The sequence below is a fragment of the Mesoplodon densirostris genome, chromosome 9, assembly GCF_025265405.1.
Source record: "Mesoplodon densirostris isolate mMesDen1 chromosome 9, mMesDen1 primary haplotype, whole genome shotgun sequence".
NCBI classification, from domain to species: domain Eukaryota; kingdom Metazoa; phylum Chordata; class Mammalia; order Artiodactyla; family Ziphiidae; genus Mesoplodon; species Mesoplodon densirostris.
Genome location: NC_082669.1, coordinates 92002871 through 92017652, shown reverse-complemented (window position 1 = coordinate 92017652; position 14782 = coordinate 92002871). Strand labels below are relative to the sequence as shown.

At 39.7% G+C, this 14782-nt stretch overlaps 1 protein-coding gene across 2 annotated transcripts in view; it reads left to right on the top strand.

Moving 5' to 3' along the window:
• The window catches only part of COPG2 (COPI coat complex subunit gamma 2), a 139060-nt gene that overhangs the window by 20667 nt on the left and 103611 nt on the right, over positions 1 to 14782 (top strand). The gene's annotated exons all lie outside the window — the stretch shown is intronic.

Sequence of the window (14782 nt, the reverse complement as noted above, 5' to 3'; positions counted from 1 at the left end):
CCACATATAAAAGAGATCATATGGTATTTGTCTCTCTCTGTCTGACTTATTTCACTTAGCATAATGCTCTCAAGGTCCATACATGTTGTCACAAATGTCAAGATTTCATTCTTTTTTAATGGGCGAATAATATTCCAATGCATATATGTACCACAATTTCTTTATCCATTCATCTGTTGATGGACACTTAGGTTGTTTCCATATCTTGGCTAATGTAAATAATGCTGCTGTGAACATGGGAGTGCATATATCTTTTTGAATTAATGTTTTCTTCAGATAAATACCCAGAAATGGAATTGCTGGATCACATGGTAGTTCTATTTTAATATTTTGAGGAACCTCCATACTGTTTTCCATAGTGGCTGTACCAATTTACATTCCCACCAACAGTGCAGAGGGTTCCCTTTTCTTCGTGTCCTAAACAACACTTGCTGTTTCTGTCTTTTTGATAGTAGCCATTCTAGCAGGTGTGAGGTGATAGCTCATTGTGGTTTTGATTTACATTTTCCTGATGATTAATGATGTAGAGCATCTTCTCATGTACTTGTTGGCCATCTGTATGTCGTCTTTGGAAAAATGTCTGTTCACATCTGCCCACTTTAAATCAGATTGTTTGTTTTTTTGCTATTGAGTTTATGAGTTCTTTATAAATTTTGAAAAATTATAATATTTTGCCAATCAAATTGGCAAAAAAAAAAGGCAGTGAGTACTTGTAAGGGATATTGATATTCTTGTATACAGGAGGTAGAATAATAAATTGATTCAGTTTTTTTTGAAAGCAGTGTGGCAGCATTTGTTGAATGTTTGAAAGGGTTTATCCCTTTGATCCAGTAATTCCACATCTATGGAATTATCTGCAGAAAACAATCAGAGATAGCACAGAAATACTTATATACAATGATGCTTATTGCAACACTGTTTACACTAGCAAAAAGGAAAAAACAACTTGAATGTGTGTCATTGTTAAAATTATCTAATTAATCATGTTATAGTCATATCATGAAATATTTTAATTTTTTGAATATATTTTTGAGACATCTTTAATGATACGGAACAGTCTTCAATAAAGTGCTAAATGAAAGTTGGATTCAAGTCTGTGTATTCCCTGTAGTCTCTTTTAAAAATATTCTAAGTATGTATATAAAAATATATGATTGGATATACACTGATAAATTACCAGTAAGTTATCTCTGGGTGTTTGGAATTGTGGCTATTTATTTTCTTTAAACTTTTGATAATTTCCTAATGTCCTAGAATGAGTATGTATAATTCAGAGTCCTAAGATATATAACAAATGTTATTTAGAAAATAGTTATTAACAATTACTAATATATAGTTGTAGTTAATACTTACTAATTATAACTCATTCAAGTGAATCTGATATTTGTAGAAGAAAATAAATTTTGGAGGAGGGTACTTACGTTTAACCAGCAGTTGCGTTGAATGTAGTTTCATAATATTAGTAAAGCTTTCAGCTGAAAATAACACAAACCAGAATTAAATAGTAAGCGCAGAGTAGCTGGTGTTGGTTCAGTGATTCAATAGTGTCAGGGCTGGTGTCTCTTAAATTCTCTTGGACATCCTCACATTATTGCAAAATAAGATGCCTGAATTGCTGGCAGTGCACCATTCAAGGTGGGAGGGGTCCCGGGAAGGGGGCCAGAGAGAGCCAGTGCTGTCTGCCCCTTTTATCAGGTATGCAAAAGCTTTTCCCAAGGCAATTTTTAGATTTTATTTGGCACAACTGTGTTATGACTAACTTTAGGAGGCCAGGAAAGTGAGTATATAGCTTTTATAGCCCAAGGGGCAGGCTTGGGAGAAGGGAGGGGATTAAAAATGGGTATTGGATTAGTCAGCTAACAGTGTGTGGCACAAATACAAAACAAAAAAACTTCACTTAGATTGCTAGATTCACTAAATACTGGAAAAATTAAAAATAGATTAATCAACTGTTGATTGAGGGTTTTTCGTTCCTTTGTTTAGCTGTTAATACTTCCATCTGAGTCCTGTTAGGCCGCTTTGAATTATGGTTTGCTTCTCGTTCGTTTTAAGTGATTAGTAGATGTAGAAGGCAGAATAATGCTCCCTCCACCCCCAAGATATCCCTCTCCTAATTCCTAGGACCTGTGAATATGTTACATTACATGGCAAAGGGGAATTAAAGTTGCTAATCAGCAGATGGGGAGAGTATCCTGGATTATCCAGGTGGGCCCAGTATAAGGATAAGGGTCCTTAAAAGTAGAAGAGGGAGGCAGAAGAAACGGGTCAGTAAAGAGATGTGATGATGGAGGCCGGCTCAGAGGGATGCACTGTTGTTGCTGGATTTGGAGATGGTGGAAGGGAGCCGTAAGCCAAGGAGTATGGGTGATGTCTAGAAGCTGGAAAAGGCAAGGAAATGGATTTACTCCTACAGCCTCCAGAAAGGAATGCCATGCTGCTGACACCTTGATTTTAGCCCAGTGAGACCTGTGTTGGACCTCACCTTACAGAACTGTAAGGTAAATAAATGAATGTTGTCTTAAGCCTCCAAGTTTGTGGTAATTTGTTACAGCGGCAATAGAAAACTAACAGATCTTTGCAGTATTTAAGTGTATCAAATCAATACATTGTATACTGTAAAGTTACACAATGTTATATGTCACTTATATCTCAAAACTAGAAAAAAAAAACTAATAGAGACTTTGGTACCTGGAAGTGGGGTGCTGCTGTAACAAATACCTAAAAATGTGGAAGTGGCTTTGTAATTGGGCAGTGAGTAGGTGCTGGAAGAGTTTTGGCAAACATGATAGAAAAAGCCTACACTGCCTTGAACAAACTGGTAGAAATATGGGCGTTAATGACTCTGCTAGACTCGGAAGTGAGGAGCAGGATAGAGAAAACATTTATCATACAGCATTGTGAACAGACTGTTGATAGAAATATGGACATTAAAGGTGTTGCTGGTGAGGGCTCAGAAGAAAATGAGGAAGGTATTAGAAATTGGAGGGAAGGGGATCCTTGCTATATTGTGGCAGAAAGCTTAGTGGCCTTGTATCCTGCAGTTAGGTGGAAAGCAGGGCTTGCAAGCAATGAATTTGGATATTTAACTGAGATTTCCAAGCAGAATGTTGAGGTGTGGCTTGGTTTCTTTTTGCCACTTGTAGTAAAATTTGAGAGTAGGGTAATAAATTGAGGAGAGACCTGTTAAACATGAACCAGGAGATCTTGATAAATACCAAATGGTTACGTTGTACACCTGAAACTAATATAATGTTGTATGTCAATTACATCTCAAAAACAAAACAAAAATAAACCAGGAGTTGTTGATTTTGGAAATTGTCAGCCTACCAAAATGGCAAAGAATGCTAAAATCAAGAGATGTGTGTTGGGAAAGCCTTCTCTAGAGAAAAAATCAGAGTTACTCTACAGCCTTTTCCTGAAACCTCAGAAAGATTAAAAGGTCAGTGTATTCACTCACACAAAACACTGAGAGATGAAGGGTGTGACTCATAGATTCCCTCAGCATCTAAGCAGAAGCCAAAAATAGAGATGGGATTATCTAGGCAAGATCTGTGGAGGAGCCTCTTGTCAGGTGGAGTGAGTCTCTGTACGTATACGGTAGTCCCACAAGGCTCTTGAGAATCTTATACCAGCAGAAACACTGCCAGCTTGGACTGAAAGGAACAGAGAGGTGAAGTGAAAGAAGGCTATCAGAGCCCCAAAATTCTACAGGCAGGAGACAGGCTGATAAGACTCCTGAGCTTTAAACACAAGCTGCCCTTTATAAAAAGGAAGGATGGCTCAGAGGGCAGAGGCCCATAAGGTAGAGCTGAGAACCATAGTGAATTCTGCCACGACTTGAAACCTCTTGCAGTTTGCCTGGTTGGATTTCAGAATTGATTGGGTCCAGTAACTCTTTTTTATCCTTCCATTTTCTCTTTTTGAACAGGAACGTCTGTATGTGTTATCATATGGCAGTCCCATCTTTGTTTTTCAGAGCAGGGAACTTGTTTTTTAGTTTCACATGTCCATGCATGGAGAGGAATTTTGCCGCAGGATAAATTATACCCAATCTCACCCATCCCTGATTTAGATGATTTTTGATGATAAGATTGGGACTTTTGAGTTGGGTGAGATTTTGGACTTTTTTTTTTTTTTTTTTTTTTTCTGACTGCACTGCAGGGCATGTGAGATCTTAGCTCTCCAACCAGGGGTTGAACCTGTGCCCCCTGCATTGGAAGATGGAGTCTTAACCACTGGACTGCCAGGGAAGTCCTGAGATATTGGACTTTGAGTTGATGCTATAATGTGTTGATTTGGAGGGATCTTGGGATAGGGTGAATATATTTTGCCTGTGAGATGGATGCAGCCCTGCTGACACGATGATTTTAGCCCAGTGAGACCTAAGTTGGAATTCTAGCCCATAGAACTAACTGTAAGATAATAAATACATTTTTGTTGTTTTAAGCCACTAATTGTGGTCATTTGTTACAGCAGGAATAGAAAACTAATATATTAGATGACCATTCTACATATATAGACAATTGTGTTAGCTTGGTAAGAAATCATGGCTATTGAGAGAACCTGAAGGCAGACACGTCACAAAAGAGTATATACAGATAGCCAATAAGCACATGGAAATGTTCTCAATATTATTAGTCATCAAGGAAATGAAGATTGAAACCTCAGTGAGATACCTTTTCATACTCACCAAAATGGTTAAAATAGAAAGGCCTGACAGTACCAAAATCAACAGGCCTGCTCCAATACCAAGTATGGAACTTGGTGTATGGAACAGTTGAAGCTCTCCTACATTGTAGGTGGGAATGTAGAATGAATGATACAACCACCACAGAAAAAGTTTGGCAGTTTCTTATAAAGTTAAACATATACCTACCCTGTGGCCAGTAATTCCACTGCTAAGTATTTACCCAAGAAAATGAAAATCTTTGGCCACAAAAAAGGCTGTATAAGAATTTCATAGCAGCCTTGTGATAGCCCTAAACCAGAAACAACCCAAAAGTTCATCAACAGGAGAATGGTTAAACCAACTGTGTTATATTAATACAGTGGATCATTACTCAGCAATAAAAAGGAACAAATTGCTGTTTCAAGCAACAACACAGATACATTCCTAAAATAATATGTTGGAACAAAAGAAAACAGACACAAAAGAATACATGCTGGATGATTCTATTTATATAAATTCTAAGACCAGTCAAAACTCAGTTGTGGTGATAGAAACCAGAAGTGTGGTAGGTTAGAGGAAACTGACTGGAAGTGGGCATGAGGGAACTTTCTGAGGTGATGGAAGTGTTCAGTATTTTATTTTGGGTAAAGGATATATGAGTGATCACAGTTGCCATCTAACTGAATACTTAAGCTGGCATTTTTATTGTATATAAATTACAGCTCAGTTAACAAAAAGAAAAACATGAAGAGATTTAGTTAGTGGCTTAAGGATGGTCAAGTATATAGACAATCTGGTTAGTTACACTGTTCTACCCCTGTCTGATGAGACTCATCAGTGAAAAGCTGCATCTGAAGATTGCTTAGAATTCTGGAAATGAGTCCTGAGGAATGACCCATCATTCACATGGGGAGTAGCATGGGGGACTGGGTTTCAGTATGTGATTAGTTACATCCCTAGTCTCAGAAAATCAGATGAACAGTTCATAGGCCATGGTTTAGGAAGAAATAAAGGGGCTGTAGAAAACGACTGTCTGGCAGGCAGTTTTGATATCAATTGTGGGAATAATGTGAGAATTTGGGCAGGGGGAGGATAATACTTAGCTTCCTGAGGGAACGAAGAAGCTAAGACCATCCACAGTCTTGGTAAGAAAGATTCAAGCCTGAAACAACTTTTCTATTTGAATGGTGCTGCTGTCCCTGACGTTATGTCTGCCAGGACTTGGTGTAGAGCAAGAAAGGAAATGAGATACTATTCTAATCTGACTTAGCCACCACTGTAGTGAAACTTCTCTCTCAAAGATTTCCAGTAATCTCTTAACTGCAAAATCCCAAAGCTGATTTTTCAGTCTGTATTTTAATTGACCTCTCTCTTAGTTTTAATATGGTTAAACACTCCCTGAAGTTCTACCGTCTTTGGCTTTCAGAACCATAGTCCTGGATTTCCTCCATCTCTGATTATTCCATTTTATTCTTCCACAGAAGTGGCTGTTTTATTCTGCCTGTCACCCTAAATTTTGGCATTCCCTGGGGTTCACATCAATGCTTTTGCCATTTCCCAAACTCATCATGCTATTTGATCCTCTGTATCACTGTACATGTTTCTCCCTGTTCCTGCATTTATCCTATTTCCTTTTCCACAAAGCTCAAATATCATTTTACATATTGACTTTCCTGTTATTGACAGGTTAGTCATTGTCTCTTCTGCTGTTCTTACAACACTTTGTTTTAACCTCTATTCTAGTGTTTAGTACATTGTGCTGTAATGATTTGTTTACATGTTTTTCTACCCTCTGTACTGTTCCTTGGGAGCAAAAATTATATCATATATGACTTTGTATCATTAATTCTTAGAAAAGTGCCTTGCATGTATTAGACACACATTAAAAGTTTGTTTCATGAATTAAGCACAGGATAATTCATTTTCTCACTTCAGTTAAGGGGGCTGAAATCATAAGGATTATTTGTCTTTCTCTATCTCAAGACAGCACTCACACATATGAAGAAGTGGAGAAATACAGGTGTATTAGTTGGGTTTCTCCAGACAACAGAACTAATAGGATATATAGATACATAGAAAGAGATTTATTATGAAGGATTGGCTCACGCAGTTATGGAGGCTAAGCCCCATAATCTGCTCTCTGTAAACTGGAGGCCCAGCAAAGCCAGTGGCATAGTTCCAGACCAGACCTGAAGGCCTGGGAACCAGGAGTCCTAATTTCCCAGGGCAGGAGGAGATGGATGTCCCAGTCCAAGCAGAGAGCAAATACTCCCTTCCTCTGCCTTTTTATTCTATTCAGACTCCTAACGGATTGCATGATGCCCATTCCTATTGGTGAGGGTGATATTCTTTACTCAGCTTACTGATTCAAATGCCAGTCTTCTGGAAGCACACTCGCAGACACACCCAGAAATAATGTTTTACCAGTTATCTGGGCATCCCTTAACTCGGTGAAGTTGACACAGAAAATTAACCATCACTGTGGGTTTAATGGGAGTTGAGAAACCTTTCTGTATCCTGCCTCTTTCCTGCCCAGTTGACAAGCAGACTGCCCTGATTTATTTGGATTCATACTTAATTCTCTTTTAAAATGAAATTATGGAAAACTTTTGAGAGAAAATCATGAAAATGATGCCAAGTCATAAACCTCCTTTCTCCAAAGCCTAATGAAATGAACACCAATGAGTAAAAGAGAAAGTCAGGGGACTTTTGATTCTAGCCAAGATGGAGTAAGGCCACGGCAGGCCATGTCTCCCAATGATCACAACAAAAACCTGTGGACAAAAGTACAGAAAATGACTATCTGAGGCCTTTGAAAACTGAATAATAACAGTAAATTTGAGGAGAGAAAACAGTAATTAATGAATAACCAGTGTGATAACAGTGAGTTTCATGTTTATTTTTCCTCTTTACACCCCACGTTTGACCCAAGAGCAGGCTAATTAGAGAACTGTACAGTGGGAGGAGCCAACAAAGGCAGAAGCCCATCTCTCTAGCCTGAGCACAAGTTAAAGAAAAGACCCCTGCAAGCTGGAGAGCATGGGGGAGAATCCTTGTTTGTTTGTTATTGTTTTTTTGTTTACTTTCTGGTCCTGCCTTGAGGCCAGCCCTAGTTGTGGAACACTACCATGACGTGACAGCAGTATTTCAGACACCTGAAGCCCTGAGATAAGACCTGTCTCTGAGAAAATGGGCCCCGGCATGTGAAGAGTGGGGGGAAATCCACGTTACAGTTGACCCTTGCAACAGGAGTTTTGAGCTGTGCCGGTCCACTTACACACGGATCCTGAGGAACCATGTATAGGGAGAGCTGAATATAAGTTATATTCAGATTTTCGACTGTGTGGAGGGTTGGCACCCCTAACCCCTGCATTGTTCACGGGTCAACTGTATTTTTTTTTTCCTTCCTTCTTTTATCTCTTTGTCTTGAGGGCTCGCTTCCAAGGAATTGTGCAGTAGCATAGGGAGCTAAAACTCTGAGAGAATCTCATATTTCTGGTGAGAAGAACTGGGAAAAGGAGTCCTTGAGAGCCAGAGAGTGTGGGAGAAATGACATGCACAGAAGGCCATGCAGAACTTGCGATCTGAAACTGCCTTGAGTGCTTGGTAAAACAAAAGTCAGCATTCCTCAGAGGCTTTTAACAGGACTCAGAGTCTCATGACATAATATTCAGAATCTCCAGATACAATCTAAAATGAGTCAGCCAGGAAAGTCTGACCAATTCTCAAGGGAAAAGATAATCAATAGATGCCAACCCTGTTATTACCTAGATGTTGGGATTATTAAAGACTTGAAAGCAGCTAATACAACCATGCTCCATAAAGGTGAACACTCTTGAAATGAATAGAAGAGTAGAAATTCTCAGCAGAGAACTATATATATAAAAAAGAACCAACTGAAAGTTTTAGAAATGACAAAGTACAACATGCAAAATAAAAAATTCATTGGCTGGGCTCAATAGTAGAATAGAGATGTCAGAGGAAAGCGTCAGTAAACTTGAAAGTAATTCAGTAGAAATAATTCCAATTAAGAATAAAGAGAGGGGGCTTCCCTGGTGGCGCAGTGGCAGAGAATCTGCCTGCTAATGCAGGGGACACGGGTTCGAGCCCTGGTCTGGGAGGATCCCACATGCCGTGGAGTGGCTAGGCCCGTGAGCCACAGCTACTGAGCCTGCGCGTCTGGAGCCTGTGCTCCGCAACGGGAGAGGTCGCTATAGTGAGAGGCCCGCGCACCGCGATGAAGAGTGGCCCCCACTTGCCACAACTGGAGAAAGCCCTCGCACAGAAACGAAGAGCCAACGCAGCAAAAATAAATAAATAAAATTAAAAAAAAAAAAAAAGAATAAAGAGAAAAAAGATGGAAAACAAAAATAGCACCACTGACCCATGGGACTGTATCAAAGGGTCTTACATTCATGTCATTGGAGTTCCTGAAGAAGAGGAGAGAGGGATTGGTGCAGAAAATTTTTGAAGAAATTATAGCTGAAAACTTCCAAATTTGGGGAAGACATAACTTTACAGATTCAAGAAGCTCCGTGAAGCATATGCAAGATAAACGCAAAGGAATCCACACCCAGATCATAATGAGACTGCTGAAAACCAAAGATAAAAGAAAATTCTTGAAAGCAGTTTGAGAAAAATGACTCATTACATATAAGGAAACTTCAGTTTAAAATACTGTGGGAGGACTTCCCTGGTGGTGCAGTGGATAAGACTCCACGCTCCCAATGCAGGGGACCTGGGTTTGATCCCTGGTCGGGGAACTAGATCCCACACGCATGCTGCAGCTAAGAGTTTGCATGCCACAGCTAAGAGTTTGCATGCCACAACTAAGGAGCCTTCGTGCTGCAACTAAAGAGCTGGCTAGCTGCAACTAAGGAGCCCACGTGCTGCAACTAAGGAGCTGGCGAGCCTCAACTGAAGGAGCCCTGGAGCTGCAACGAAGGAGCCCACATGCTGCAACTAAGGAGTCCACCTGCCACAACTAAGACCTGGTGCAACCAAATAAATAAATAAATATTTTGAAAAAATACTGTGGATTTCTCATCAGAAAACACAGATGTCGGAAGATGGTGGAACACTCGTTTAAGTGGTGAAACAAAAGGAAATGACAACCCAGTATTCTGTATCCACAAAAAATATCTTTCAGGCGTGAAAGTGAAATAAAGACTTCCTCAGATGAAGGTAAATCAAGAGTATTTGTCACCAGCAGACCTACTCTGAAGGAAATATTAAATGAAGTGTTTTAAGCTGAAGGGAAATGATACTACATCTTTGTAGTACTGAAAGAAAACAAAAAGCACAATTGTTAACCCAGAATTCTGTGTCCAGCAAAAATAGCTTTCAAAAACAGTTGGCATAAAGGCAATTTCAGACATGAAAAAGCTGAAAGATTTAATCTGTAGCCTTTTTTTTTTCTTCTAAGGTCTATGGACCTAAATATAAAACCTAAAGCTACAAAACCTCTAAAAGAAAACATATGGAAAAATCCTTGTGACCTTGAATTAAGCAAAGATTTTTGAGATATAACGTCAAAAGCTTGATCCATAAAGAAAACAAAAAGACAAACCACAGACTGGAAGAAAATACTTATAAATTATATATAATAAAGGACTTGTATCTAGGGCATATAAAGAGCTTTCAAAATTCAATAATGAGAAAATAATACAATAAAAAAGTGTAAAATCTGTGAATAGACACCACTAAAGAAGATATATACATGGCAAATAAAGCAAATGAAAAGATGTTCAACCTTGTTAGTCATTAGGGAAATTCAGTTTAAAACCACAGTGAGATACCACTATACATCTTTCAATTGACTAAAAATTAAATAGACTGACTTTAGCAAATATTACTAAGGATGAGGAGGAATTGGATCTTTGGTAGGAATGTAAAGTGGTGAAATCATGTTAGAAAACATTTTTGCAGTTTCTTAAAAAGTTAAACATGAACCTACCTTAAGATCCAGTTCGTTCACTTCTAGCTATTAACCCAGGTGAAATGAAGCAAAAGTTAAATGGAGGCTTTTGGGGTATAGAGATTTGGAAAGAGCATTATGTCCAATGTTTTCATGAAAAAGGGGCTGAACAAATAGCAAGTTCAGCAATTTATCTGAATCCTTTAGAGTGCTGACACTGATATCTCAGAGTAACCAACTGGCTCAAAACCTAAAGAGAGACCAGAGCTTACAGGGTTAGATGAGATGTGAGCCCTGGTTTACTGGACAAGATGTGGCTGATACCAGTAAGAAGAGTTCAGCTGGGCTGATTGCTGAATTGGTGGAGACTGAGTATAACCACTGTCTAGAGAGAGTGAAGCCCCTCGGTGCCACAAATACAGGGCAGTCTGAGCCTCTATAGCCTTGTTGGTTCTTCTCCACGGACCCAACCGAGCTCTTATAGAGTATTTGGGAGAGTCCTGGGGGAGAATCTCCCTCAGAGTAAAGAACTGGGAGCAGGGAATAGCAGCTACCCTGGTAGGGATATTGACCTGCCCTTGGATCCTTTTCCTCCGTTTCCCCTCTGAAAGAAAAACCTTAAGCTATAGGAGGAATGGCAACACACACTCATCTTTAGATACTGGTGAAAACTCATTGCCATTGTGGGAAGGGAACAGGGGAAAAACTTTCTACCCCTGGGGGAGTGATAAGGATATGCACTGAGTCAACTGCAGTTCTAGAAGGGGCAGAAGTGAAGGCCACAACCGTAAGATCCAGGAACAGGGTGCCTGCCTAAGACAGCCTTAATTAGAACAACAAAGAACAGCCGCCCATCCCTACCTGCCCACTGCACTGAGGGAGAAGTAAGTAACCTGCAAGAGACCAATCCTCTCTGAGGGGCTGGGGGAAGAAAATACCAAAAGCTGAGGGTAGTCATTGAAAAAAAAAAATACTCTGTCACACCAGCCCTCAACCTAAACATAGGGTATCACTAGAGGAATTTGAAGCCAAGCTTGGGGAGCACTGAGTGTTACAAGAGCAACAGGAAACCAAACCCAGTCCAACTCCCAAAGACATTAATTCAAACCCCTGAGCTAATGGCTTAGCAGGAGGAAACGTGTCCCCACTTCAAGGCATGTAAACAATTTACTTCATCTCTGCTATCCTACACGAGATGTTTGGCTTTCAACAACAAATTAGAAAGCCTAAGAAAAAACAAGAAAAAAAGAATACTCTCAAGAGACAAACCACAGTTACCACTATTCAACATTGTACTAGAGGTATTAAGCAATGCAGTTAGACAAGAGAAACCAATTCGACACATAAGAGTAAATTAACAAAGAAGTAAGCTCTCTCTGTTTTTAGATGATGTGGTAGAATACCTGGAAACCCTAGACAATGATAAAATGAACTCAAACAATAGAAGAACTCAGTGGGGTAGCAGGATATAAAATTAACACATAGAAATCAGTAGCCTTTATGTAAACAAACAACACGCATAGAACCCCATTGCAACAACAACAAAGATTAAATACTTAGGAATAATTTTGACAAAAAATGCACGAAACTTATAAGAGGAAGAAAAAATTTGAAGCCCTGAAATGCTCAAAGTATACTTGAACAGATGTAAAGATATCCCCTGTTTTGAATAGGTCAGTTCAACATTATAAAGATTTTAATCCTCCCTTAATTAATTTATAAATTCATTTCAATCCCAATAAAAAATCCAACAGTTTATATTATAGAGTTAGAAAAGTTGATACTAAAGTTCATGTGGAAAAACAAACATGTAAGAATAGCCAGGAAATAACTGAAAAAGGGAAAACCGTGAGGAAGGACTAGCTCTACCAGTCAGTGAAATACTAAGGCCTGTACAGTTAGAACAGTGTGGTACTGGCACGTGAATAGACAAAGAGACCAGTGGAGTAAAATTGTGTGATGACTGCGTAAAGTGTCAACTCGGCCGTGCTGATCTACATTTTTCAGAATTCTCTGATACAAATGGAAAGTACAGAATTAGACCCAAGGACACATGGAAACTTAGTATATGACAAAGGTGGCATCTCTAATCACTGGGGTAAGCATGTACTTTTTAATACATGTTTCTGGGACAACTGAGTAGCCACTTAGAAAAAGATAAAATTAGATCTGTATTTCACATCATATACATGAGTAAACTCTAAAAAGATAAGGAGTATAAATTAAAAAAAATGAAACCATACAAGTACTAGAAGAAAACATGAGTATATTCCTCTTTAACCTTAGTGTAGGGAAAAGTTTTGTAATTATGACTAAAATCCGAAGGCAATAGAAAGGATTGATGAATTTGACTACATAATTTTCTTAAATTGCATGACCCAAACACCATAAAATATAGATAGAATAAACCAGGGGTTTGCAGTAGGGCCAAGTTGTGGTATAAACAGTTATTCTTAATTTATTGTCATGGTATCCTACATGACATTGCCATTCATTTTATGGCAAAAGCACAGTGATAGTGGGCTTGTGACTAGGAGGGAGATGAGTAGTTTTATTATATTGTGCTTCACCTAGGAGCAGACAGCCTGATGCTATGATGAGATGGCCTATTGAATGCTCAGCTGAGGTAGTAGGTTGGAGGAAGGACTCTGAGAGGTTGGGGAATTCTCCTCCAAGATGCCATATATCCATTGAATCGATTGCCAGTGTATGGTACTGTCACCAAGAAATAGAATAGGCAGGTCCAGAAATCAAGAGGTGGAAGTAGGACTGGCTCCTCTAACCCTCACTCCCAGTGACTCACTTGTAGAATTTATGCTTCCCATTCTCACCCCGAATGTGGATTAGAGGTCCCAGTTCCCAGGGGACAATGTTTTCAAGGGGTGAAAAGGGGGAAGCATTTAACCCGTTGACTCCTGGTTCCCGTGGGTTGTGGATTGTCTCCAGCACAGAAACATCCCACACTTCTGGATTCTACATGTCTGAGTAACAGGTTGGCAACCTAAGACATCCCACACTGCAGAGTCAGAGCAACCGTGGGGCAGGAAGTGAGCCAGTTTGCACACTTGAAATGATGACTCCTATTGGGTCACTTTGTGTTCTTCATGCTAGTAGACCAGCAGGTAATGAAAGGAGCTGCTATACTCGTAGAGGTAACTGACCTTGATCCCTATCAGGATCTAGGGTTGTTTCTGTATAAAGGTGACAGAGAGGACTGTATCTAGAGTTCAGAGTAGTCACTTGAGTATATTTTTGTGCGTTCATGCATGGGAAAATGTTGACTGGGGACTAGGGAACAACCAACGGTCCAACCAGGGTAAATCCAACAAAGGCTCAGATCCCTTGGGATAAAGGTTTGAGTCACCTACCAGACACATAACCAAGATGAGGTGAAGTGCTGGCCAAGAGTGAGGGAAATAAAGGATGGGTGGTTATAGGAAGGAGATGATGAATATCAATTATGGCTTTGAAATGTGTTGTAGCCGTATGGGTTGTACCATATTCTACTCATCTTCCAGTCTCTTGTAGAAATAGTGGATGGTTACCATCTTGAAGACTCAGTGATAGATTAGATTCAATGGAAGACATGTTCAAATGTGAGGGGTGCAAAGGATGGGCTGTATTGGGTGCCACTTTTGAGCAACCTCCCGTTTCCTCAGCCTCATCTTTGGTTCCAGCTGTGGCTGTGGTCAACATTGCCATGTAGGGTCCAGCTCACTAGCATCGATAGTGCCTCACTTCAAGCATGTCCTGTGCGTTTTGCTTCCTGCCCTGCAATTTCTTGCACACTCACTGAACTTACATGTGTGAATTAACATGTTAAGAGAATGGGGAGTTAACACTCTGGGGTTAAATCTCTACCAGGGGCTAAGAGCTAGTGGATAAATTCTTTGCTTTTCATCCCTTGAATGTGTGGTTTCTGGCATGTATTTCATTAGGCTCCTCAGAAGATTGGTCATTAAATAACCAGTTGCTTGTGGCAGTGACACACTAGAGAAAACTTCTTTGGGTTGACTTTCCCTCCTCCTTTGTTTACTTCCTTATCTTTTACTTCTCCCTCAGAACACACTCCCACATAAATTCTCTGTATGTAAGCCTTTGCGGTCAGGGCAGCCCAAGCTAAACAGAAGTACAGAGCAGGGGTTGGCAAACTATGGCCCTTGGCCAAAACTGTTGCCTCATTCTGTAAATGAAGT